Consider the following 27588-nt stretch of genomic DNA (forward strand, 5'->3'; position numbering starts at 1 on the left):
TATGTAACACAAGAAATACATTTTACCCTTTCTTATCTCTAGGTCCCTTGCTAGCACATAATTAGAAAATAACCCTTTTAGGCAAAGATTTCATACTTGAGTCAGAAAATTTCTTCAAGAGTAAGTTTCAGAAGAAGTATTTTGTTTTACTATCTATCCTCTACAGCTCTGAAAAGGGGCAAACAGACCGCAGGATATTATTATTTACCACAGTGTTGCTGAACACTTTTCTATCTCTAACTGGAATTCACTGAAAGCTAACTAATCACTCTTAAACACTGATGGTGAAAAAGCAAAAGAAATCTGGATTTTTTTTCTATATTATATATAGCAATATATACTTAACTTTACGTTTTGAACTGTAAAGTATTATTTTTTGTATTAATAAAAGTAAGATAGTAACTTGAATACACCCTGAAGGTAGAACTATTTGAAATGCTTCTTAATGATTCCTCTGATATTAACTTGAATTTATGTACTAACGTGCTGCAACAGGGTAATAAGTTTAACAAATGAGAAGTAACATTCATGTTTCTACAGTGGTAAGGAAGAAAAAGAAAGTTAGATCCTCTTTAATTGTTTTGATGTTTTACAGCATCTTTTCTGCCCTGTGGAAATACTATCTTTAGAATGAAAGATGAGATCTATTTTCCACTCTGCTGGTCACTGAACATACTGTTTAATGTGGCGGTGAGAAGTGTTGTTTATGACATTCTTGTACATGTCTGCCAGATGCAGGCTCTGAAAAGGAGAAAGCAAATAAAAGGAATTTGTTATTTGCTCTCTACTATACAATTAGGATGGCAGAAAATAATTATTTTTCAGAAAATCCCATGAATTCAGACAGAGAAGGAATAATAAGTTTGTCTTAGTATGTAAAAATTTACATAAGCACACCTGAGACTGAATGTTCTTCTCTATCTCCTGCCTATAGAAAATGTAGTGGTATTTCCTCTTCTTATTCCTCTTCTTCTTGGTTATTACTAGTAATCTGCCTCTGTAGCTACTAATAAAGGTGCTTTTAATCCCTACCACTGCTTTTTTAGACCTAGTATGGAGCACTTACCCTCATAAGGCATCGGAGATGAATCTGCATCTTCATTCAAACTTCTGAAATCAGCAGCTGTGGAAAATATTTTGCCACCCACTAGGTCTTCCTACTCAAGATCAATGCACGTGTCAATATAAAAATTCTCACTTTTTAGCAGACTTGAAGCGTGTTTTTGAATTCTAATGACTATTTGACATGAAGATCTGATACCTTCTTTTTTTCAGAAATGTCCTTTTTCTATTTTCAATCACTACAGGAAAAAATAATATATTTTAAAAGTTACTGAACAATAAAAAGGAGGGCAGAAGATGAAAATGTAGATTTCTAATTATCCATACACAAGATTTAAATCTGTCTTTATAAAAGTAAAACAATTCCTTACAGCATAGACAGAAATTGTAAAATGAATGATGGTAAAGCACCATCAGGATAAAATGTACTGAAAATGGAATGTAGTTTACTGAAATGAAACTCTTTGGGAATTAATGCTTAGTGGAATTCCAGTAACTACTGCCACACCTGAAAAGATGCTTGGTCCTACTGGAACAAACTGTAATTGGTCCAAGGAACAGAAATAGGACCTGATGTCTTTGATATAGGGAGCTCAATAGTTACTAAAATAATACATCAAGGTCTGATAATAGGTAGACAATAACTCATTAACTCACCAGTTGCTGTTGTGTTATTGCCGCTATTTACAAAATACATACATTTAACTTAACATTCAGAGCATTTGGTGGAATGAGTGTCTGTGGAATCAGTCATGAATGGAAAAAAAAATTCCAGACTTCTTAAAAGAAATGCACCTCTTTTAAAACAACCCTCACGGTTTGGTAGTCTTAAAGAATACCGTGAAAAAGCAAAGAACTATAGTAGTTATAATGCCTTTTGAGCAAATATGTTTAATCTGGGCTTTTTAATGTGATACACTGAAATCCCAAATACCATATTTTAGCTGACCAAAAAAAACAATAAATTGTTATTACTATTTGCAATATAAAGTGAAGTGTGGCACAGAATCTGCAGAACTTTAACAGCAGTCCCCAGAGAATTTCCGGCAGATGTGAAAAAGTATCCTGTTTCCCCATATACAGCAATTAACTTTTCATTTTTTCTTTGACTGTTCAATTATAGTTTTCCTCCATCAGCTCCACAGATTTAAGCCACCTGCATAGCATAGAAGGGGTACAAAAATAGTTCTCAGCATTGTTCTGTAACAAATTTGTATGGGCAAATGTCAGCACAAACGTGAATCTTCCAGATCCTCCATACATCACAGTAAAATGTTTTCTTTGGATGTTGTCGAGAATTTGGCTAGAAAAGAACATATCACAACTTGTATGGAAGCTTTGTACTGAACAGGGAGCCTTAAATAGATACGAAATGAAATCATAAGAAAGAGTTTCACTATGTAGTATCAAGCTTGCTAATAAATAGATAATCTGTGTATAAAGATTGTCAGTAGAGCCAAACACTAGCCTAGGAATCTTCTTTGTCAAGTGGTTCTCTCTACTACCGAACAAAAGTTTCCATTTCTAATAATGCAAGTAGTAATCAATAGTCTAATTGATATTTAAGTGGAGATCTTCAAAAGGATTCAAAGAGAGTTTAGGAATTTCAGTTGTATAATAAATAAAATAGGGTATTTGGTACTGAGGTCTAATTGAAATATAATTGATTTAGCTCTTATTTCTCTTATTCTTTCAATGAAAATAAATATGGAACATATACCGACCCTAAAAAGGCATCTTAGAACCAGGTGGGTCAGCACATACTACCTTCTATCCTACTTCTGATACATTCATCATAAGATGCTGCCTTGCAGGATAAAAAGCCTAAGTGAAGTGCATAAGGAAACGATTACCAAAACTAAGGAACACCTGCTTTTTCTAACTTTGTTTTATCCTGATTTATCATGAATCTAGTAACAAGGCTGTAGTGAAGCTCTTGCTGTGGTTAGAGTATTCATAGTACAATTCTTGCTGAGTCTTTGTTGTTTAATAATACGGCTGATTTCATCTTGCAGCTTCCACCTACTGAGAATATGATACTAGAGTCAATTTCATGAGCTATTATTTTCATAAGATTTCTAAGAATATTTCTGAGATTTTTCTCTGTGATACAAATATGTCTGAAATTAGCTAATAGAATCTAACACAACTAAAAAGGACAGGCTAACTGCAGGCAAACGTAAAAAAAAATGTGCTTACATGCAATTCATTTTATTAGGAAGACAGTCTAAATCTTAGGATAAGCTTAGACATCAAAACACTTGTGTTGAGTATCACTGCAATACATCTGGGTAATTTCTCAGAGAGCAGAAGATTCTATGACAGTGCTAGTGTGTCTATCTTTGATCTTTTCTGCAGACTTCAAAACGAAACAAAGAAAAGATAGGTTTATCTTCTGATTGTTTTTACCTCCCATTAGAAAACTACAATGTATCCTGGAGAACATTTGGAGTTTTTAAGTAAGTTGTAATGTGATACTCTATCACTACAATGAATAAATTTTGCAACGAGAGATCTAAGCTTCTCAACTTCTTGTTATTTTGTATTATACATTTTAATAGTTTCAAGCTTCTGCTCTCCTCCATCCAACTTCAGGCAATATCTGATTTTTTTTTTTCCCCCAAAATCTTATTTTTTTTTCCCCCCCAAAATATTCTTTGGCTCAGCTGACAGAAGATGTGATTTAACTATCATTCTTTTAATTGCTTTATGTTTCCCAGATGTAAAATCCATACGATTGCTTTGTTTGACAGAGAACATTTTCTGAGCTTGAAGTTTGTGTTTGGAGCTCAGTGTTCAGGCTATGCACACATATTAATCTGAAATTATTATTCTCAAACAGAAACCAAAAATTCTTGTCTGGTAACGGGTAACTGCCACTCAAAATCAATAAAAGAAATTTTTGGCCAGATACTTTTACATTCTGTGTTTGTAAATTATTTACCACAATAGTTGTTCAGTCTTCCAGGATTCAATCTGAGATTCTGATTTCATTTTGCAGGCCAGTCAGTCTCACTTCTGTCCCTGGGAAGGTGATGGAACAACTTGTTTTGGATACATTCTCCAAGTAATTAGAAGAGAAGAAGGTAATCATGAGTAGTCAACATGGATTCACCAAGGGAAAATCACGCTCAACCAATCTTGTAGCCTTCCATGATGTCATAACCAGTTGGGTAGATGAGGGGAGTGCAGTGGATGTTGTCTACCTTGACTTCAGCAAGGTTTTTGATACTGTCTCCCACGACATCCTGATAACAAAGCTGAGAAAATGTGGGATAGATGAGTGGACAGTGAGACAGACTGAGAACTGGCTGACTGGAAGAGCTCCGAGGGTTGTCATCAGTGGTGCAGTCTGGTTAGAGGCCTGAAAGTTGCAGTGTTCCCCAATGGTCAGTGCTAGGTCCAGTTTTGTTCGATATCTTCATCAACAACCAGGATGAAGAGACAGAGTCCACTCTCAGAAAGTTGACCGATCATACAAAACTGGGAGGAGTGGCTGACACATCAGCAGGCTACCATTCAACAAGATGTGGACAGACTGGAGAGTTGGGCAGGAGGAACCTGATGAGGTTTAACAAGAGCGAGTGTAGAGTCTTGCTCCTGGGGCGTGGCCAGGAGGTCAGGGGAGGTGATACTCCCCCTTTACTCTCCCTTGGTTAGGCCACATTTTGAATACTGTGCCCAGTTCTGGGCTCCCTAGTTCAAAAAAGACAGGGATTTCCTAGAAGAAGTCCAGTGTAATGCCACAAAGATGATTAAGGGCCTGGAGCATCTCCCGTATGAGGAAAGACTGTATAACCTGGATCTGTTCAGCCTGGGGAAAAGAAGACTGAGAGGGGAATTGATAAATGTCTATAAATATCTAAAGGGAGGTGGGAGGCAAATGGATGAGGCCAGGCTCTTCTTGGTGGCGTGCAGCAATAGGACAAGGATCAATGGCCTAAAACTTGAACATAGGAAGTTCCATACTAACACGTGGAAGAACTTCTTTGTGGTAAGGATGATGGAGCACTGGAACAGGTTGCATAGAGAGGTTATGGAATCTCCTTCTATGGAGATATTCAAGACCCATCTGGATGCCTATCTGTGCAATCTATTGTAGGATATCTGCTTCAGCAGGGGGTGTTGGACTCAATGATCTCTTTAGGTTCCTTCCAACTCCTGCAGTTCTGTGATTTGTCTTTTTCAAACAAGCTACTAGGAATTGCAAAATGTAGAGTTCTTTGATGAAAGATTAGTAGAATATTTCATTCTCATTACTTCCAGAATTCAAGCACAAGAAAGGTCTCTGCACTGGTGCAACTTTGCCTCAAGTACTTCGTGCAATTTTTGGTGCCGCAATATAAGAAGGACATCAAACTATTAGAGGGAGCATCCAAAGGATGGCTAAAACAATGGTGAAGGGTCCAAAAGGTGAGAGTTATGAGGAGTAGCTGAGCTCTCTTGATTTGTTCGGCCTGGAGAAGAGGAAACTGAAGGGAGTCCTCATGGGAGCCTACATCATTCTCTCTCTGGTGACAGCGATAGGACCCAAGGATGGAGCAGCAATGGGAAGGGTCAGGTTCAGTATTAGGAAAAGCATCTTCACTGATAGAGTAGTTGGGCCCTGGAACAAGTTTCCCAGTACAGTAGTTTTGTCTCCAAGCCTGCCAGAGATCAAGAAGTGTTTGGACAATGCCCTCAGATATAGGCTTTGATTTTTGATTGGTCCTGTGTGAAGACAGAAGTTGGACTCAGTAATCCTTGTGAGATCCTTCCAACTCAGGATATTCTATGATTCTGCGATTCTTAAAGCAAGATTATTGTGTGTACTACCAAACATGAAAACAAATACATTAAAACATAATTTAAAGTAGCTTCCAAATCTGCCTAAGCAAACCTTAAAGTTAGAATAATAAACTGGACAGAGAATAGCCCGTGCTTGAGCCAACCCTTTCTGAACACTGTCAATAAAAAGCCGTTATTAACTGCCCAATTAGCATCTTCTTGGCAATGATAAAGCTGGATTAGAAGAAATAATAGGGTTTGCTTTGCATAAGTTATATAGCATTTGCATAGGAAGTTCTTTGCATAGTAATAGGAAAAGATGAATTTTATGTTAGAAAGAATCTTTTCCTCAAAAAGAAAGTTTTACCACTCTTTAAAAATGTTTAGATGTAGGAATAATTGTTTCAAATCTGTAGTAACACAACCTTTTTCTTTTTCCTAGTTGTCATGGTTTTATGATTTTCGGTTATTGGTACTCCACATCATAACATCAGGTAGTGAATGTACCTGGTACTCAGAAGAGAAGGACTACTATATTCCCCACGTCACTTTGCTCCTTTGTTACCATTTTCCAGCCGGAGGGAAAAGATAAAAGCTCACAGTATAAAAACTTGCAGATCACGAGACCTCATCCCTTTTTCCGCCATCTCTCGTCTTGGCAGCACCTCGCTCTCCAGCCGTCTTATCGTCGGTAGTAGAGTAAGGCCTACCTTGATTTTGGGACATTCTCTCTCTCTGTATTGGATTTATCAGCTTAAATTGTAATTATATTGTATTATAGTGTATTGTTTTGCATTCCGATATCTTATTTAGTAAATTAGTTTGTTTCTCCTCAGATTGTTGCCGCTGTTCTTTGCTCTCAGGGCCATCTCCTTACCCTTTTCCCCCTTTCCCTTTTTTCCCGGGGTGTGGACCCGTGGATCCCCCGTCCCCTTCGTCACGGAACCGGGCCGAACGCCCGTAAACTGTTGACACTAGTATTAAAAGAGGCAGGTAGATTTTCTGTTCAGAGTCAAGAAATCACAACACAGAACACAGATATAAGGAAAAAAAAAAACAAAACACTTTAAATTACAGCATTCACTAAAAGTCTAAGGCATTACTTCTACTAGTTTTCATAAAAGCTTTAATATCTTACAATTATCAATTTTAAAGATGTTCTCCGGCAGCAAAAAAATTCAGTCAGATACATATGTGGTGTCAAGGGCATTGTACAGATGCTCAGATATTGCTCCCTGCAGAACAAGAACCCTCATTCAGTCTTTTTTCTTTTCAAAAATGAAGACCTCAGAAGGACTTATAAAGACCTTATCTACTTTAGTTCCCCTACAAGGCAACTAATTCTGAGGGATTTCTCCCAAGTGAACAGGATGGACACAGAGAGTACTTCAATTAGTATGTTCAAAAGATTTAACATACTAAGAAAGTTTCATAATTGTTGAGATTATGATTGCAGTGCTTTTGATTATGTCTATTAATAGCCCTTAGGAAGCAGCCTTTCATGTAACAGGATAGATCCTCTCAAAAAGTACTGACTTAAGAGACTAGAAAAAGTAACGATACAAGAAAATTCTGAAAGGAATAATGGCATAATAATAAAATACAATTGTGAAGATACAAACCTGTATGTTTGATTAAATAGACATGACAGAAACATCTAATATGAAGATGAACAGTAATATTATAGTTAAGTATTATCTTATGAAAAGCAAAGAGATATGATAATGCAAAGTATATTAGCTCATTATAGTCTATAAAAGAATTTTAGATATCCCAATGTTTTTCAGATCTTTTCTACAGTTTATAATGAGGTCCACAATAAAATATTTTCTCAGAAGTTCTTCCTCCCAACGAACATTAGGAAATCACACATGGTATAACATTACAAGAAAAAAGAAAAAAAATAATTTAGATTTAAATTCAAATTCTTACAGACTCCACAAAATCTTCAAGTCTTATAACTAGCTGGGAACAAAAACCAAAGAGTGGATGTGAGCACAGTGAAGCAGTGGGTGATGCGTTTGAGCAGTGGTGACAGCGGCATGAAAGACAAGCCACATTCTGGATGGCCATGCACAGCTGTCACATCACAAAATGGGGAGCATTTTGATCAGCTCATTTGTGCATACTGGTGGTGACTGTGTTGAAAAAAAAGTGCTCTTTCAGTGTTACTGTTTTCTTTGTAGCTGTTGTGGTTTCCATGGCCGTTGGATATTTTTTTCCAGATCAATACTCTCTTTAGATTATTCTTTAAAACTGTATTTATTCTTATTTGGAAATGAAAACTTTAATACCTTCAGTTCCTTGGAAACACATTTTCAAAGAAACAAACACATCACAGGATAAAGAACATAAGAATTTGTCTGCATTGGATCAAACCTTCCCTGTCTAAACATTTTATATAGAAGTGATGAGAATTAGTCTGGGAAATTCAGTACTGAAACAGGTAAAACTGAGCATTTAGCTCCAAGAGAAGAATTTATAATATCCGTCTCTGTGTCAGAAAACTCAGCCAGCTAAGTACTTAAAATCCCAGTTAATCTAATCTACCTGGACTTGTGCAAAGCATTTGACACTGTGCTGCATGACATCCTGGTCACCAAATTGGAGAAAAATTGATTTGATGGATGGATGACTCGCTAGATAAGGAATTGGCTGGATGGTCACACTCAGAGAGCTGTGGTCAATGGCTCAGCGTCCAAGAGGAGACTGGTGACAGGTAGGCATTCCTCGGGGATCGGTGCTAGGATCAGTGTTATTTAATGTCTTTGTAGGCGACATGGACAGTGGGATCGAGTGCACCCTCAGCAAATTTGCAGATGACACCAAGCTGAATGGTGCAGTTGACATGCTAGAGGGAAGGGATGCTCCCCAGAAGGACTGGACAGGCTTGGGAGATGGGCCCATGCCAACCTCATGAAGTTCAACAAGGCTAAGTGCAAGGACGTGCACTTGGGTCGGGGCAATCCCAGGCACAGATACAGGTTGGACGGAGAACGGCGTGAGAGCAGCCCTGAGGAGAAGGATTTGGGGTGTCGGATGATGAAAGACTCAACATGAGATGCCAATGTGTGTTTGCAGCCCAGAAGGCCAACCGTACCCTGGCTTGCATCCAGAGAAGTGCGACCAAGAGGTTGAGAGAGGTGGTTCTGCCCCTCTACTCTGCTCTCATGAGACCCCAGCTGGAGTACTGCGTCCAGTTCTGGGGACCCCAACACAAGAATGGCATCGAGCTGCTGGAGGCAGTCCAGAGAAGGGCCACAAAGATAATCAGAGGGCTGGAGCACCTCCCCTACAGGGACAGGCTGAGAGAGTTGGGGCTCTTCAGCCTAGAGAAGAGAAGGCTCTGAGGAGACCTTATAGCAGCCTTCCAGTACCTGAAGGGGGCCTACAGGAAAGCTGGGGAGGGACTTTTTATAGGGGCATGTAGTGACAGGGCAGGGGGAAATGGCTATAAACCAGAAGAGAGTAGATTTAGACTAGATATCAGGAAGAAATTCTGTACTGTGAGGGTGGTGAGATGCTGGAATAGGTTGCTCAGCGAGGTTGTGAATGCCCCCTCCTTGGATGCATTCAAAGCCAGGCTGGATGGGACTTTGAGCAACCTGGTCTAGCAGGGGGGTTGGAATTAGGTGATCTTATAGGTCCCTTCCAACCCAAACCATTCTATGATTCTATGATTACGCCAGCAATCAGAAAAAATAAAATATGTGCCTAAACTACTTTTTTTTTTTTTTTTTTTTTTTTGCTTGGGATTAGGCACATCACATTGGGTTTGGGTATAATAGAAGCCAGCTGGTCACTTCTGTGAGGCTATTATTTTGAGATTAAAACTCAAACAGAATTCAGGTGCCTCACTAATTCTGTTTTTTCAAGTCTCAGCTGTAGAGGTTTTCATATTAACCTTTTGAAAATTGATTCATAAGTGATGATAAAAATACATACTGTGACTAAATAGTTAGCTACTTTGCTTTTCCTTCACTTTCATATATGTAGTTGTAGAGGTGCAGTCACTTGGGTCCTGATATCCAGTATGAGAAAGATAACATTTGTTCTGAGCTGTGCTGCATAAAGAAGTCTGTGACACACTGTTAAATGCAAGATTTATGTTCCTATGTGCCTTTCCAAACTGAACATAAGGAGAGAAATACCACTGAACAGAAGAATAAAGCTCATTATATTAGTATCAAATCAAAGAAAAAAAAAACTTTACAATTTTTCTAAAGATCATGAAATGAATTTTAAGGACTTTTGACTATTTGTTCTCCAAAAAATATTCATGTTGAAACAAAGACAATGTATAAAATAACAGGTATGCATTACATAGTAGTTCTCCTTCGGAATGATACATACTTGGAAATTCATTCATGGAATCCAAGGCTGCAGTTCTTGGAATTGTAGAATCTATGGTATATTTCCCTAACGACTCTCGCATTCCCAAAAAGCTTACTGAATACATGTGAGTTGTAGGACAGAAGATACTCATCAGGTCTTGAGCCAAAATATATGCACTTTTGAGGAAGATCATCAGGCAGTTCTGTGTTGTTTCTAAATTAACTGAAGGGTGGAGTTTTTTGGTGTCTTTTTTGTTGCTATTGTTCTGTATTCCTAATAGATTAGAGCAGTGAGAATATAAATACCTTCCCCAACCTCATTCATCCTCTTCTACCTCCTTTCCCTGAGTGCCGAGGAATGTGGGCTGCAGGCATAACATAACACTTTGTCTCTGCTGCTCTTTCATGGTCACTGTCCACCCCTGCTCCGTGTGGAGTCCCTCCCATGGAATGCTGTCCTTCCCAAACTAATCCCACATGGGCTTCCCACAGGCTGCAGCTCTCCAAGCACTGCTCTAACATGACTCTGGGCCATGGGACCCACTCTACAGGAGCACAGTGCTCCAGCACGGGTCCCCAGCAGGCCATCCATCCCTTTATGCATGCATGCACACAAACACACCTGGCCTCCAAAACCTTGCCATGTAAGCCCAATATGTAGGTAATTCTGTGCCTTGTTACAGTAGTGAAGAGTTGATTCAGCTACAGTGTCTTCAGTAACAAGATAACACAGAAACATAACTCTTTGCCATTGACTAGGCTTCTACTTGGTATGGAAAGGTACTGACAGTCTCTTGAAAAGTGAATTAATGGATGAAAATTGAGAATAATAACTTTAAATCTGCTATTTGTTCATTTGATGCCTACATACACATAAACTGATAAATAAAAATACCAACCCTTTAAAACTCCATGATTAGTGCTATTTGTAGGTAATCACTGATAAACATAGTAACTTTGTATTTTGAATTAAATTATCAAAGGTGAAATTATTAAATTAATATGGTTCTAATCCATTGCCTCCTTTTCTTCAGAGCATTATGTTTGAGCAGTTTTGGTCGTGTTCTGCTGCAGTTAGGGCTACAAAGTACACCAAGAAGACAAATATCATTTTTACCTCATTTAGAACAGACTTGTCAGCAATTTAAGAAAGGCAGCAAGGCTTTGAAAATTGTAATGAGAAACGAAGATCATTTTTGTAATTTCCATAATGTTGAGCACTACCACTGGGCACTCACCATTGATTTCTCTTCACTGCTTTGCAGCGAGTAGCCTCCACCACTGCTCCTTGAGCTGTAATTAAGGTAAAGTTACAATCTTGTTTCAGATTTTCATTTTTGAGGTTTATATTTTGGTGAAACTCCTTCTTATCAACCCACAGCTGTATGCTAATAAAGTGTAAGAAATCTAAAACTCACCTATAATGAAAATACAGAAAAGGGAAAGCTGGCACAAAGCACATCTAGTTCCAAATTCACAAGTACAGAAAGTTAATCAGCCATCTTTGGATGTGCAGAGCACGTTATCTCATTTCCCTTTCCACAAATTCCCTCTCACTACCAAGTAGCCCCACATTTTCAGTAAAAATCCAAAGCAGTATATCAAGACCTATTAGAAGAAATTCACTGATAGTGACATGCATTAGTCACCCCTGGATCGCCACTGAATAAATTGCTTCAGCACTCAGACTGTTAACTACCACAAAGCCATCAAAATTAAAGTAACTGTAACAAGTGTTCCTCACATATTTACAGTCAAAACACTTACTTTCTGGAAAAAATGGCTGCAGAATTTGATAGCTGAATTAGACATGAGTTGTGAATGCTGAGATCTGACTTTGCTATATAACTTTGTTATAATTAAAGATTGTGAATATGTTAATCTTCCCCAGCCCCTGACACCCACTAGTAATACCTAGATACCTAACCCATGACAACTAGTGAGCATTAAGGTAAATTCAAAAACTTGTGTTTCAGGTATGGGCTGCACTTTGCATGTCTTCTGGCTCTGATCATTGTGCAGGATACATCTCATTTCAACTATTTGACTTAGGGTGTACCAGAAAGTGATACAGAGGACTTTCTTTGTTGTTTCTGCTTTTCTTTGGAGTATAACTGCAAAAGGCTTGTAGATAAAAATCAATTGCCCTGCATCTTCTTGATTCAAAAGTTAATTATAATATTTACACTAGATACCTCTGTAAGAAAATGCCTGGAAGTACTACCTTGTTTCCAAAAGTCGCCTGCCAATGTTTTTACAGTTTAATTGTTGCCACATCACAGAAGTGCAGTGAGCAGAGAAAAGAGGCTTAACAGTACAACACTGTTATAATTCAGATGAAAGTTTTACTGTATCCATTGCTTCTACAGTGCAAAAGTTGGAAAACCCAACATGATAAAAATAAAAACAGTATAAGAGAACACTCACTGCTGTATAGCTAGTTTAATTTAACAAAAAAAGTCTATTAAAAATACATTATAAGGACTTTTTTTACAGCATAAAAAAGATGTATTTACCCTTTAACTGTCAAAGATGTTATGCGTCTATATATATTTGTTATAAATACTGTTTCTTTTAGAACTTTTCTTGCTACTATTAAGAAATAGTTTTCTTTTTTTTTTTTTTTTTGGACTAATTTATTTTTTTCCACTGACATCACTAATTATTTAACATCATTCTTAAAAGAGTCTACTTGTTTTGGTCTTACATCATAACAATAGCAAATTCTATATTAAAAGCTACATATTCTTACCAATTTCTATACAGACTAGACAGAAACAAAATTAAACAGAATCTAAATAAATAAATAAAAATCCAGAACACATTCTGTGCAGAGGTAGATTGTACTTATTTCTGCATTCCCATGAATCCATGAGAGCTACCCAGCTATTTTATCTTCACTAAAGTCAATAATAAATTTTCTATAGAGAAAGAAAAAAAGAGCAAAAGCTAAAGCCTAAAGGAAATTTAACTCCTACCATTCATCACATAAAATGGACAGCTGCATCATTATTTGCCTGGCTAATCTGATCAACTTAAAGAATATAAACTTACACTATGTGTGCTGCAATATTAGTAGATGCAAGTTTTTTTTTTGTTGTTTTTGTTTTTTTCAGAAGATGCATTTGTAGGTTAAGTAATGCACCTTGGGCTATCTGCAGCAATATCTCATCACTTAGGTATGTCTGTAGTTTGGAAACAATCAATACCTGGAAATAGCAGTGGCAAGAGGTACAATTTTTTGTATTTACTGATACCAATGAAAATAAAAATGCACTGCTCCAAAATATCCCAACAAATGGAAATCTGTATGCTCAGAATTAATGCATACATTTCACACAAATGTTGCTGCTCTCTCCAAGACAGTGCTCTTCACCAGATAAATTGGTCACTTAAAATGTAAACTTGCCATTTTCAACAGTACCCTTTGAAAGGATATCACAGAACCACAAGTCCTGTTTGCATGTTAAATTCTGACCATATGTCCTTGAAAGTTTCTATTCCAGCAACAGTTTTGAAGATGGACTAACAGAATTTCTAGTACATTATAATAATTATAATTGTAATATGTAATAATAATCTCTTTTAGCTATCATTCTGTGACTGTTGCCTCTTTAGTTCTGTCTTTTATTCTCTCTATATACATTTCACTGTGATTCCAGAATTGTGCCTATGACCAATCATTCAAAGAGGTGTGTGAAAACTCATTTATTCCTTCTTAAAAGATTTTGAACATTTGAAATACTACTGTAATTCTGTGAGGAGTTGCAACAACTAGAAAATGAGTACTATACTGTGACAAGAAAGTAGGAGAATGCTTAGAAAAATGCTTTATGAAACATGAAGATCTGAGATTGATTGACTTTTCTATTATTAAAAAAAATTACATACGGGAACTGAAGATCTTCTGGCTCTGCCACAGCTGTTCTTAGTGATTTCAGAATGAGTAAAATTTTGTCTCAGTGAAATCAGAAGGAATCTGCTATTAATGTCAATGAAGCCAGAATATCAGTGTTTAAGCTCATGTTCTGCTTTTCTATCAATACTATGAGGGTAATAACTATATTTCCTATGCTATTTGTTTGGATTGTTAGTTCTTCAACATAAGTTACTCACTACATATATCAGAAGGCAGCTTGATTAAAGTTACTGGAGGTATCCTAATGAATAAAGTTCATAGTTTAAAAAGACACAAGTAAGTGGAATGCATTTTAGTAAACTTCAGAAAGACTATTCTTTGAATTTCTTTAGTAGTACACACTGACAGTTACAACAATATATGTATTTGAGTGGAGAAAAAAATATCAAATATTATTCGATGTACAGTTCTTATGCCTTTGACCAAATTAAAAGCTCTTTGATGCTAATAGGTATGTTCTGTACCATTTTAATTTCAGAGATTCCTGAAAAAAAAACAGTTTCTTTCATAAAGATTCTAAAATGGTTATGGATTCTTCAGACATGAAGTTACTTGGAGAAAATATCACTGTGTATACAATTACAGAGACTGTTCTGCAAATCACACTTTTGTTAAATGTGTGCTTTCTTACCAGTAAAATACCAATTACTCTGAGGCAAACAGATTTGTACCGAAGGAAGGCCACTCACATTCATTAAGATGTTTATCTGAGTTTTGCTTTAAAAGCCTAAAACACATGTCAGCTTAGACAATTTTCATGTCAGCTTTCAGTTTACTTAAAAGATTTTTAATATGACTGCAGCTAAGATACAGTACAGTGACTGTTAACACAACTCTTTTCTTTAGGAACAGAAATATTATTTGTTACATGCAACTGCTAACGACTATCCATGTTTTTAATACTGTTATTTAAAAACACAAGCACCAAGCACAACAGTACACAACAATGTATATCATAAAATACTCCGCTAATTTGAACTGCTTTAATAGACAATATATTTCTCAAAATTATTTAATCATTCTCACAATTACCTATAGAAAATATAATAGAATCAGACACTCATTTTGATAATGCATCGCTGAAGACCCAATAATTTGCTTGGAACAACTACTAGACCTAAACAGCAATGTCATTAGCTGTCCATTGTCATTGGACATTGTCTCATGTCATTAGGAAATCCAAAAAAATAACATCAAGAAACAGTCGATTACTTCCCTACTGCAAAAAAACAGTGACATTCAATTTGCTGTTGTTGTCGTTTCTCTTTTGGAGAACTTCCTTTCTCTTCCCACATTTGGATATAGATAGCTAATGTTTCCTAGAGGTGCACTAGCTAATATCAAAGCAAGTGCAGACCTTTTTACAAAGGTAACAGGAACACACATTCTGGACTAGCAAAATCTTAAAAACATATCACTTCATCTGAGATAGACAGATATTCTCTGGTGTCATTCTGTATTTGATATCTCTCCTTTTCTTATTGTATGTTGCTGTTACTGACTGACTGATGATGTTTGTCAAACTGTAAATATTGTATTCTACTTCTGTGTCTCATTTTGGCTTTTATTGCCAGATCGTTTTCAGGAATTGTGTGTTATTGCCATACAGATGCCTTTCAAAGAAGGTATTAGATTAAATGATCCTTAAAGTCCCTTCCAGTCCAGTGTGTTGTATTTTTAGTTTTAGAAAAAGAATCAGTTGTGTTAACAGCTATATCAGGTTTCTGCCTGCAGTATCTGCTCTCCATCAAGCAATCTGGCCATTATCAAGCTTACAGCATATTTGGAGAGTGGAAACAATTACAGTTGGACTGGTATTATATACGAAAATGCGCTAAATGTTCTTTACTAACATAGTACATATGTGCTGTCATTTTGTCTTAGATTTCTGTTCATCCGATAGGCAGATACCTAGAAAACCCAGAAAAGTCTACAAAAGGAAACTTATCTAAAAGAAATATGATCTCTCTAATAAAAGACTGTCATTTAAAATAGTCAATTTAAAGTAAAGACATCTTCTATAGCCAATGAAACAAAGTAATTACTTCTTAACTGTGAATTTCCTGACCGTAACCTATACATGTGAGAAAGTCTAATTTTTTTAGAGAAGTAGAGTCTAGGATGACTAGATGTTGAGACCATCAAAAATTACGTAGAATGAATCCCATCATGGATAAAAATAGATATGAGCATGAAGTCTACCTATCTAAGCTGTGGTAATTGAGGTAAGGAGAACAGCTTTCTTACTCCAGTTATTCTGGCCCAGGACTACTCCCGGTCAGCTGCTGGGGCCTAGCCTAGTGTTGGAGTTTCCAGGGTCTCTGCCCAGGTTGGGGATATGGCTGCTGAGGTCTGACACCCTCAAAGTAAAGTTTTTCATTGTGTTCACATGGAACTTCCTGCTACTGATCACTACTGTAAAGAGCCTGGCTCCAACCAATTGACTCCCACTCATTAGATATTTATAAGCATTGATAAGATCTCCTCTCAGCCTTTTTTTCCTCAAGGCTGAATAATCCCATGTCTCCAATCCATACCTCATAAGGGATATGCTTCAGGTCCCTAGTTATGTTTGTGGCCCTCTGCTGGACTCTCTCTAGAACAACTCCATCGTTCTCAAACTGGGGAGCCTAGAACTGGACATAGTACTCCAGATGTGGCCTTGCCAGGGCAGATTGGAGGGGGAGGATCACCTCCCTCGATCTGCTGGCCATGCTCTTTTTAATGCAGCCCAGGACACCATTGGCTTTATTGACCACAAGGATATACTGCTGGCCTGTGGTCAACTTGCTGCCTATCAAGACATCGAGGTCCTTCTCTCCTCTACAGAGCTTCAGCAGGTCAGCTCCTAACCTGTACTGATGCAAGTGGTTATCCCTCCCCAGTTGTAAGAATCTACACTTGACCGAATTGAATCTCATGAGACTCCTCTCCACACAACTCTCAAGCCTGTTCAGGTTTTTTGAATCACAGCACAGAATTCTGCTGGCTTTGGTGCATTCTATTCCTTCATCCAGGTCATTGATGAATATGTTGAACAAGACCAGACCCAGTACCGATCTCCAGGGAATACCACTAGCTACAGGCCTCCAATTAGTCTCTGTGAAACTGATCACAACAACACTGTGATTTCTGCCAGTCAGTCAGTTCTCAGTCCACCTCACTGTCCACTCACCTATCCCACACTTCCTAAGCTTACCTACAAGGATGTTATGGGAGGCAGTATCAAAAGCCTTGCTGAAGTCATGGTACAAAACATCCACTATTCTCCCCTCATCTTCTTAGCAGGTCATGACATCAAAGAAGGCTACCAGGTTGATTTCCCCTTGGTGAATCCATGTTGACTACTCCTGATAACCTTGTTCTCTTCTACTTGCTTGAGTATGACATCCAGAATAAATTGTTCCACCATTTTCCCAGGAATAGAGGTGAGACTGACTGGACAGTAGTTTCCTGGGTCCTCCTTCTTTCCTTCTTTTCTACAACCAAGCCCTGTATTTCATTAATAATTGCAGTCCTCACTAAAGAATTATTTAGGTTTTAAAGGAATTATCCTTGTGAACTTCTAAAATGCAGATTTTTATCATATTCTGGGCTTTTCTGGAAAAAGAAAATTAAAAAATGCACCATAGATACTCTCAGTCTTCTACTATGCAATTAACTAAACTAGACACACATGTAACACAATAGTCTGTAACAGCATTGTTTCACCTTTCAAATGTCCTTTTATGAATGCACAACATAAAAGGACGTCCTTCGAATTATTCAGTTGAGTGGTTGGTGCTCTGTTTCAAAACAGGAAGAAAAATTCTGGGTTGATTCCTGTACCTTGGAAAGTAAGGCTATTGCAAGAATCGTATTTCAATACGAATTTGTAAACTTAACTTTAAATATCTGAGTTTGAGAACCTGGCCTGTGCATAAAGTGGTGAGGTACTAATATGCTGGATTAAAATATTTGTCAGATATCTCTTGAAATGTAATAAATACTATGAAGCACAAACGCAGCATGAAGAAAACTAAAAATAGTGCTTACAGAGAAATAACCTTCCTTTCATACAAATTCCTTCTCATTAGCTACCATCTCTGACTTTTACCCTTAAAAAAGGCCCCGTGAGAGGAAAAATGTATGAATAATGTGTTATGCCAAAATAACCTCAGAATATGTCCACACGTGCCAAGAAATAAGTATTTTACTGACCGCAGCCACAATAGTTAGATTTAATAAGCAAATACTAAACATAAGATTAAATTGCTAAAACTACAAAGACTAGAAGCCATCCATGAAATTGTCAGTTATCCAACTCTATCTGCAATGCTGAAGATAGAGCAAAGATTCAAATCACACTTTATTCTGTATCACTCTCCAACTTACACATTCCCTCCAAAACAGCCTCTTTAACCTCTCAGAACTAGTTCTCCCAATGCTCATTTTCTTTGAAAAATAACATTTGACCAGTATTCTTACCCCAAATATGAGTTCATCTTGAAAATATATAATGGGCCAAGTTACTAACATCCAATAGACTCTTTAAAAAGGCTTTTTAGTATGTTCAGAAAAAATAGAAAAGGGCATTTTTGGAGGTGTTACAGAAAAATCAAGGTTATTCAAGACATGAATATTACAATTTACCTTCTCAGAGTGAATCTTTCATTCCTATATCAGTGCTGTAAATCATGAGTATCTATCAGTTATGAAAAGTGACTTAGAGAAAAAGAATCTCTGGATCCAAGATAAAATTTTTAGTCAAAACAGGAGAAAAAAAGTAAGATGAGATGGAAAAGGCCCTTGGTTATCAATTAACTCATAAACTAACAATGTCCTAATGGTTGGACATGCAACTATACTGATATGGGGGGGGGGGGGGCTTTTTGTGTTTGTTTTATTAATGTTTTCATTATCTGCTCTCTCCTGGTATCACTCCTTTTGTGTAAATGATATTTCAAATGAGATTCAGTTACAATTTTCTGTTTCAACATTTCTAGGGCACAGAATCACCTTTCTTTGTACCTTAACAAATGACCATCACCAGCAGAAGACGACAGAACTGACACTCAGTTTTGTGTCACCTACCTGATATTTTTCCTTATTAAATTTTTATTGACACAAATACCTTAATTGTTCCCTTTTCAGAATTTGTTCTGAAGATGTTTCAGCAACACTTTTATGCAAATAGGAATATATATTTCTGCACAAATAAAGAGTGTTGTTGGGATACTTTGATGATTCACTATGCTTAGACATTTAATTATTTCTGACACAATTTCAGAATGTGTTTCTTTAATGAGATGTGGATACAAATCAGACTTTTTGGGCTAATCACTCATTTAAACAGAAATTTGGTTTTGTATGAACAAAAATGTACATTTGCAAACATAGATTTAATCACGACTATCATCTAATATACATCTCTGAGCTTTTGCTTTCTGTTTCTTTCTATGTATGTTTTACTTACCATGACCACTTTTTTAGCATGTTCTCTCTCTTCTGCTTCACCTGTTGATAAATGACTGTCTCCAGATGGAAATTCCACAGGTCCCTCATTTTAGCAGGTTTTCCTGAATTTCCTGGTTCCATTTGAACAGCCTCTACAGTAAAAGAATGTTAAAATATGTAAATCAGTCCTTTAAAATGCCACAGTGCTGTTAATTACTGTCTTGCTGATATAATGTGTTTACTATACCACAGTTAATCACAATTTTATTGTTTATAAAGGGCTCGTTACAGAAGTCTCTTAGCAAATATCTGCTACTATTTAAAACCACATAGTGTAATCATCTCTCAGAGGAATGTGTCTACATAAGGTTAGCTGGAAAATGTAAAAGACTAATTAGCATCTTGAATAACCATTCAGCCATCTGTTACAAGAAGGCAATGCCCAAATCTGAATCACCTAAAAAGTAAGGGCATTGTGAGAAAAGTACAAATATGTTCTGCTGCAGTGCCTATATAGCTGATAGCAGTAATATTACAAACAAAAGTTGGTTTCAAGTAATGAAAATATTGCTTCTATAGGTTTTGATGTGTTATAGAGAATGCATGAATGGAGACTATTATATATCAGATACATTAGAAGATGACACCAGTGTTCCACATTAGTTTCCCCTTATGCAGGATAACTGGTGGAAATGAAAGCCTACGTTAAGCATAAAAATATTATTCACAAGAGGTGGGAAACAACTTGTTATGGCTTTGATACAAATGATTTTGTACTTTATGAGTTGGGCATTAAATTGGAAGCATACATGTAGATTGTGCTATTTTTATTTTTTTATATACATACACACATGCACATAGATGCTCCAAAACTAATGCCTCCTAATTATTTCCTTTGAAAGTACAACAGATACAAAGAGCACAATAACACTATTTAATAGAGAAAATTCTCAGATACAAAATATAGTCACAACCATTAGTTATGCATTTTCATCAGTGATGAACAACAGCCTGCATGCCATGCTTGTAAAAAACTGCACCAGCAGAGTTAACCTATTGTCACCACTTCTGTAACACACCACCCGTGGCCTCACTGTGCTCATATCCGCTGTTTGTTCTCCATAACTGATGCCATTTTTTTCCACACAGAGGAATTAGTGACAAACTTTTGCTTCATACTCACTTCCATGTCAGATGCCATTCTTTCAGACTGCCCCTCTGCTGCTGTCTGTCACACAGCAACAAAATGTAACAGAATACTAGTGAACAACCTGCTGTTTGTAGTATATATCCATCGATAATATTTACTTCAGTGTAAATTTATTCTGGTCCATGGGCTAAAAGTTCAATAGAAATTCAGTAGAAATACGTTCTTCTGAAATATATCTTTCATTTTAATGTTATCTAAAAGAAATCTAGTTTGTGTACTTTCTGAGACCTCTCTGAGTAAAACAAAAGACAGAAAACAGTAACAATGGGAGAGCTGCTTTAAAAATACAGTCTCAATCCAGACAATATTTTCAATGTTGTATCAGCTTTTGAATAATATGTATTTTCCTTTCTAAGAAAAAAAAAAAGAATAAATATAGAATTCTGTGATTCTATAATGCAGACACAATTTTCAGAGCTGACTGAAAAACATTATATAAACAGAAAGTTCTGATCAAAACAAACCCAGCAACACAGTGCAGGTTCTCTTTGTTTCTCAATAGGTCTAAGTGCCCTAACGAAAGGCCCTTACACATGTACTAAATAGGAATAAAAAAGAAAAATGTTGAGATTTCTAGTCTTTGAAACCTGTTTAGAGGAGCTGAGGATAAACTGACAAGATTCCTCTTTAAGGAGAAAAAGAGAGCATGTCCTCATCCTCCCATTTTTTTCTCAGTTTAGCGCAGCATAGCAAGGAACTTAAAGTGAGGAAAATATTCTGAGTAAAAACTTGATTTTTGCTGATGTATGAATTTGAGGAGTAAATTGCACATAATCTTTATATTAGATGATTAGGTTTTAGGATCTACTCTAGGGAAAAATTGTGAATAGATACATAACAGAGTGAGAATTCAAGTAGATTATTGCCCTAGTTCACCTTTCTCTTCCTGCAAAATTTTAAGTCATTTGTATTATTGAATATAGTAGAATAAGGACATTAAAAAAGGTCAGATAAAAGATGATTTACAATGTATTTTTGTTTGCTTGTTTACATGTTATACTGGTGGTTGCGCAGCAAACTGAGGAAGCTGTCTATTTGTCTTTTCCTAGCAGCTGTAATTTCAGTCACATATAAACTTTCAGAAAGGTAAAATTTTCTTTCCTTGAAAATGACTAGATTTTTCATGATGCACCTTCTAAAGTGCACATAGAAAATGTGGAGATCAACCAAAATTACTCATGGGCAAGCAGAGGCAATTCTTTTTTAATTGGAGATCAAGTTTTAAAATAATAAAAATAAGCATTGTTATTATTAGTCAGTACTCAGTTTTTACCATGTAAAGGAGAAAATCAAACAGAACTCTATTTCACAATGCTTTCCATAAAATATTCAGAAATTAAGTTAGTTAGTATCATAAAAATACTAATAGGCAAAAAATTAACATCAGAAGACACTCTCATTTGCAGGAATCTTACATGACCTTGGTTTTACGATCAGACTATGATCGATCCATAGCCTGAATAAGCTTCCTTTATAAGCAAATACACCAAAACTTAATTCCATTTCCCTTTCTCAGTCACACTCCTTTTCTTTATCCTCCAATATACATCCAAATAGCTACAATAACCCAAAGGCATGATATCCTGGTCAAGATACTTGGTTGCATATTTTTGATTGACTATCATCATTTGTAGCAGAAGGCTACATGGCCTCAAAACCAAGTTGCTGAAAGATAGTAACAAAAATACTGATAATACTTCTTAGTTTGAGTTCCAGCAATGATGTGGTAGTATTTCATAAAGTCCCCTTTACAATTCATTTCTTTCTCTGCATAAAGAATAACTGAGGATGATTTTGGAATATTGAAAACTTCAAAGTTAAGCTGAATTAACTGAGCTGTAAGAAGAATTGAAGAATTCAGAATCAAGTCATATTTTTTATTGTTTTAATCCTACACTACTCTATTGACAGTAAAGTAGGTTTTGTAACAACTGCTATCTAAACTGCTGTGATGCTCCAAGGTATACATTAATCTTCACAGCTGAAGCATTTTGAGTTCTATTTCCAAAAATGATAGTGCAGTGCTAGTAAATCTAGTTCTGTAAACATTCTTATATATTATTGTTTATTCTTCTCCTGAAAATGACCAAGGAATGTGACAAGACTTTTGATCAGTAATTTTTGCCCCATTCATCAAGTGTCACCATCATCTGTAATCTGGAAACTGAGATTAAAAAAGATAAAGTATTAGGTGTTTACAGCATTTTTAGGTTCTTAAACTAGCAATAGGTGATGTTTTATAAGGAAAAAATCCTGTCATGGTTCAGTACACTTTAATAAATGTTATTTATAAGTGCAATGCAGTATTAGATTATTACAAAATCAGATTCATGCCTTGCTGACAGCAAGATATTATAAAAAAAAATGAGACTACAGGCATGGGAACACATTTATTCATTTAATGTAAAATTTTTAAGCACTACATGTTTCCAATTAGTATTCAGAGTTCATTACTAATTAAAAGAACAGAACAGAAAAGAGTAGAGTAGAATAGAATAGTCCAAACTGGAAGGCCACAAGATCATAACATTCAACTCCTGTCAGGACCACCCAAAAATCAAACAATATTTCTGAACATGTTATCCAAACACTCCTTGAACTGTCAGCTTGGGGCCCTGACCACTGCCCTGGGGAGCCCGTTCCAGTGCCCACCGCCCTCTGGTGCAGATCCTTTCCCTAACCCCCAGCTGCCCCTCCCCTGACACAGCTCCATGCCGTTCCCTCGTGCACCCTGTTGCGCTGAACTCTGCTGCCAGAGAGCAGAGTTCAGCGCTGCCCCTCTGCTCCCTGTGAGGAGCTGCAGCCGTCATGAGGCCTCCCCTCAGCTCCTCTGCTCTGGGCTGAGCAAACCAAGAGACCTCAGCTGCTTCTCGTATGTCTTGCCTCTGAACCTTTCACCAATTTTTAGCTTTCCTTTAGGTGTACTATAACATTTTCATATCCTTCTTATATTGTGCCCACAATTATGATTGAATATGGAAAGGAAAACAAGAAATGTAAAGGACATAATGCTCTGCCAGCAAAGGAAAGATGGGAAAGAAAAGAACAAATTATTAGAATCCAGGAAAAACAAAGAAAGCTATATCAGCGTTCGCCAAGAAAACAATGCTCAGAAAAAAGGAATATGATGAAAATATGAGAATCACAGCAGTAACAATAGAATAACAATATAGGACTGGGAACTCTGAAATTGTTCAATTTTTATAGCACATATCCCTGTAAATAAGGTATTACTGTTGCTAGAAACTGGCCAGAAACTTAGTATTATCTCAACAGTGCAATGCCTGAGGGCATTAAACTTCCTCAGGATTTCCAGACAACCACAGATTTTTAACCAAGCAAAGTTATCTAACCTTCATTAGCTGCTTCTTCGCTTTGTAAAATTATGTAATTGAGCTACTGTTCTAATTTTTCTAACATTGTCAACATATTTTTTAACTAGTAGATGGCAACTGCAGATAGTTGTTCTGTGCAGACTGAGGTATACAGGAGCCCAGAAAGAAAAGATGGTTAGAATACAGGCTGATAACAGTGCCCTTGAAAATGCAAACACGGAATCATATCAGAAACCATAAGAGTATAAACAGAAGTTGATGGCCACTAGAAAAATTCAGCTTTGTGAGTTTGTTTCTGGGAACAATTAAATTTAAAAAAAAAAAAAAAAAAAAGAACAAGAAAACAAAATAGCTCCAGGGAGAGTTAGAAGAGTGAGGAGGAAGGAAGAACACTCTCCATCAATGTCATACTTAATCCAAAAATGAATTCACCATTGTGACATATGAAAAGTAAGCACAAAGCTAGAGAAAGGGGCAGGAAATCTCCATGTAACAGCTTTAGCTGTTCAATTTTTTTGCAATAAGCTGCAATTGTATAACTGAACTAAAAGAACATCCTTTGTTTGACTAATAATAAAGAATTTTTGTCCCTGCACATCAACTGTATATTTTTATTAAGAAAAAAACTGTCCTGGGTATAGTGTCACAAATAGAATGGAGTTCTGTCTTTCTAGAGGGAGTACTCAAGATAGATCTGATATTTGGTATTGCTCTCCTTGAGTCATATGGCTCAAGAATTCACGAATTTTAAGCAGAACGAATGGTTTTTTCTGTCCTACATGAATGCATTGAGTGGTACAGGAAATAAACAGAGAAGAGGGCATTTGTCGGTAAGTACAAATAAGCACAGAATAAAATTTTATAGTAATGAAAGCAACTATCAGACAACATAAAGCACAGATAATTCAACATCAGCAGAGATCTGATAAAAACAGCTAAAACAAGCTGCGGGAATAACAAAACTATGTTGGTTGCTCCAAAAGAAATGCCTTCCATTTATTTCCATGGAAACTACAACAGATAAAAAGAGGGCAAGAACACTACTCAATAGAACAAATTCTCAGCTACAAAATGCTAATTTTCAGCACAGTCACCACCATTAGCTATGCATTTTCACCAGCGATGAACAAGAGGCTATATGGTGTGCTCATAAAAATCCGCACCAGCATTATACTTTAATGCATCAGGAGCTAAGCACCATGCAGCCCCTCAGTGAGATGTGAGAGAGAATTAAAACAAAAAGTGTGATAACTCATGAGTTGATGTAAGGACAGTTTAGTAAGGAAGAAAGGGTGGGGAAAAAAAAAGAAAGAAATGTGTAAACAGTACAAGTTACGCACAACACACTTGCCCACCACCAGCCAATTGATGTCTAGACAGTCCTGAAGAAACAGCAGCCTCCAGACACCTCCCTCCAGTGTTATGTTTGAGCATGATATCAGATGCTCAAGCATAATCATATGAAGGTATAGTGTATCCCTTCAGTCAGTTTGGATCAGCTGACCTGATTCTCTCCCCTCCCATCTTCTCATGCACTCTCAGCCTTCTTGCTGGCAGGGCTTCACAAGAAGCTGACAAATCCCTGTCTTAGTGTAAGTGCTGCTCTGCAACAACTAAAACATCAGTGCGTTGTCAACATTATTCTCATCATATATCTGAAACATAGCATCATACCAGCTACTATGGAGGAAATTAACACTATCCCAGAGGGAAAACTGTAAACATCTCTGAAGTAATTTTCTATATTTTCACTCACATTGGAGGTGACTGAAAAGAGTAGTAACTAACAATTACTTTGAGAAGGAACCTTAGAGTTCTTAATTAAACAAAGACCAAAGGAAAACTTTCCCAAAGCAGTATGACCACTGGATGCTTCAGGAAGTGAACAATGCTTAGCGTGAGAAAGGAACTGTGGATTACCTCTCTGCAAATGTCATGTGAAATGTTCTACAAGGAAGATACCCTCACTGCTTAAAATGGTGAAATGAATCCATGTAAGTAAGGTAGTTTCTCTGCTGGCAGTGTGGTAACATTCTATAGAATGTTATGGTAACCAGGATGGTATTCTTCATGAGTACATTAACACCTCTGGAAGTCTTTCAGTCTCAATATAAGAGGTAGAGTCCTTTTCAAGGCATTTCTGTCTGTGTAAAAGGAAAATGAGTATTTGTAATCTTATGTGTTGCATTTATTGAGGAAGAGAATCTACGTGGACACATTTAAACAAACAGTTTTAAACAACTGGTGTTTAGTCTACAGGACTACAACTAAGCCTTGAAATTTTAGTCTAAAATATTTCATTTTCCATATTGACAGTTTTGTTCTACATTGATTACTGCTGCATGGTACTTCACACTGATGAAAAGGCATATTTATCTTTTATATTCATACAAGAAGAAAAATCAATAATATTGTTTCCTCTTCCTATAATAAAAGAAAATTTTAAAAAAAAATTGTTGAACATTGGCATCTTATATTGATTTGAAATAGAGAAAATTACTTAGCTTACATACATTTCTGCTGAAATAGAAGTTGTTTAATTAATAACTTAAATGGGGATCGGGGATTATAGGCTTGGTCTAACAAAATCACTCAGTTTACATTAAGGAGAAATACGAGGGCTGCCCTGAAAGTAATGCCTTCTATTTTATTATATTGGCCCATGACATCAGAAGCAGATGGTGGTGGTATGGCAGTAGATGCTGAATCTTCCCACCATTATTCCTTTACATTTTGTTGCTGTGTGACAGATGGCAGCAGGGGGCAGTCTGACATGGAAGTGAGTCTGAAGCAAAGGTTTGCCGCTGAATTTCTTCATGTGGGAATAAGTGCACCCACTGACATTCACTGACTCTTGCTGAACATTTATGGAGACCAAACAGTGGATGTGAGCACAGTGAGGTGGTGGATAATGCATTTCTGCAGCCATGACAGTGGGTCACCTCTGCTGATGCAGATTTTTATAAGTGTGGCATGCAGGCTCTTGTTCATCAATGGCAAAAATGCATAGCAAAAAACGGTGGTGACTATGTTGAAATACAGTGTTTTGTAGCTGAGAATTTGCTCTATCAAATAGTGTCATTTTGCTCTTTGTTGCAGTTTCCATGGAAATAGGAGGCATTACTTTCGGAGTGACCTACACAGAATGCTGCATTCTATAAGTCTTCTCATGCTTAAAACTGAACAAGTACCTAAATAATACAGTAAATCAGAGTCTTTATTTTGAAAATTATGATACATGTGACAGCTTCCATTATTGGGCAATGAGAGATGCACTAGAGCAACACTGAATAAAAAAATATAAAAACTTCTGGTCTTACAATCATAAAACAGGAAAACATTTGCTTAATACTGATTCACTACAAATTACTTTCATAAAAATAATTAAGAAGCATGAATAATAAGTATACATAAAATAAATGTGTTCTGTTGATGCTGGAGATATTTGTTTATAACTAGTGTACATATACAGAAGTAAATATGAAAATGCATCTAAGTAGAATCAGTTGCAGGTGCTGGTGACAG

The sequence above is a fragment of the Numida meleagris genome, chromosome 1 (assembly GCF_002078875.1).
Source record: "Numida meleagris isolate 19003 breed g44 Domestic line chromosome 1, NumMel1.0, whole genome shotgun sequence".
Classification (NCBI taxonomy): Eukaryota; Metazoa; Chordata; class Aves; order Galliformes; family Numididae; genus Numida; species Numida meleagris.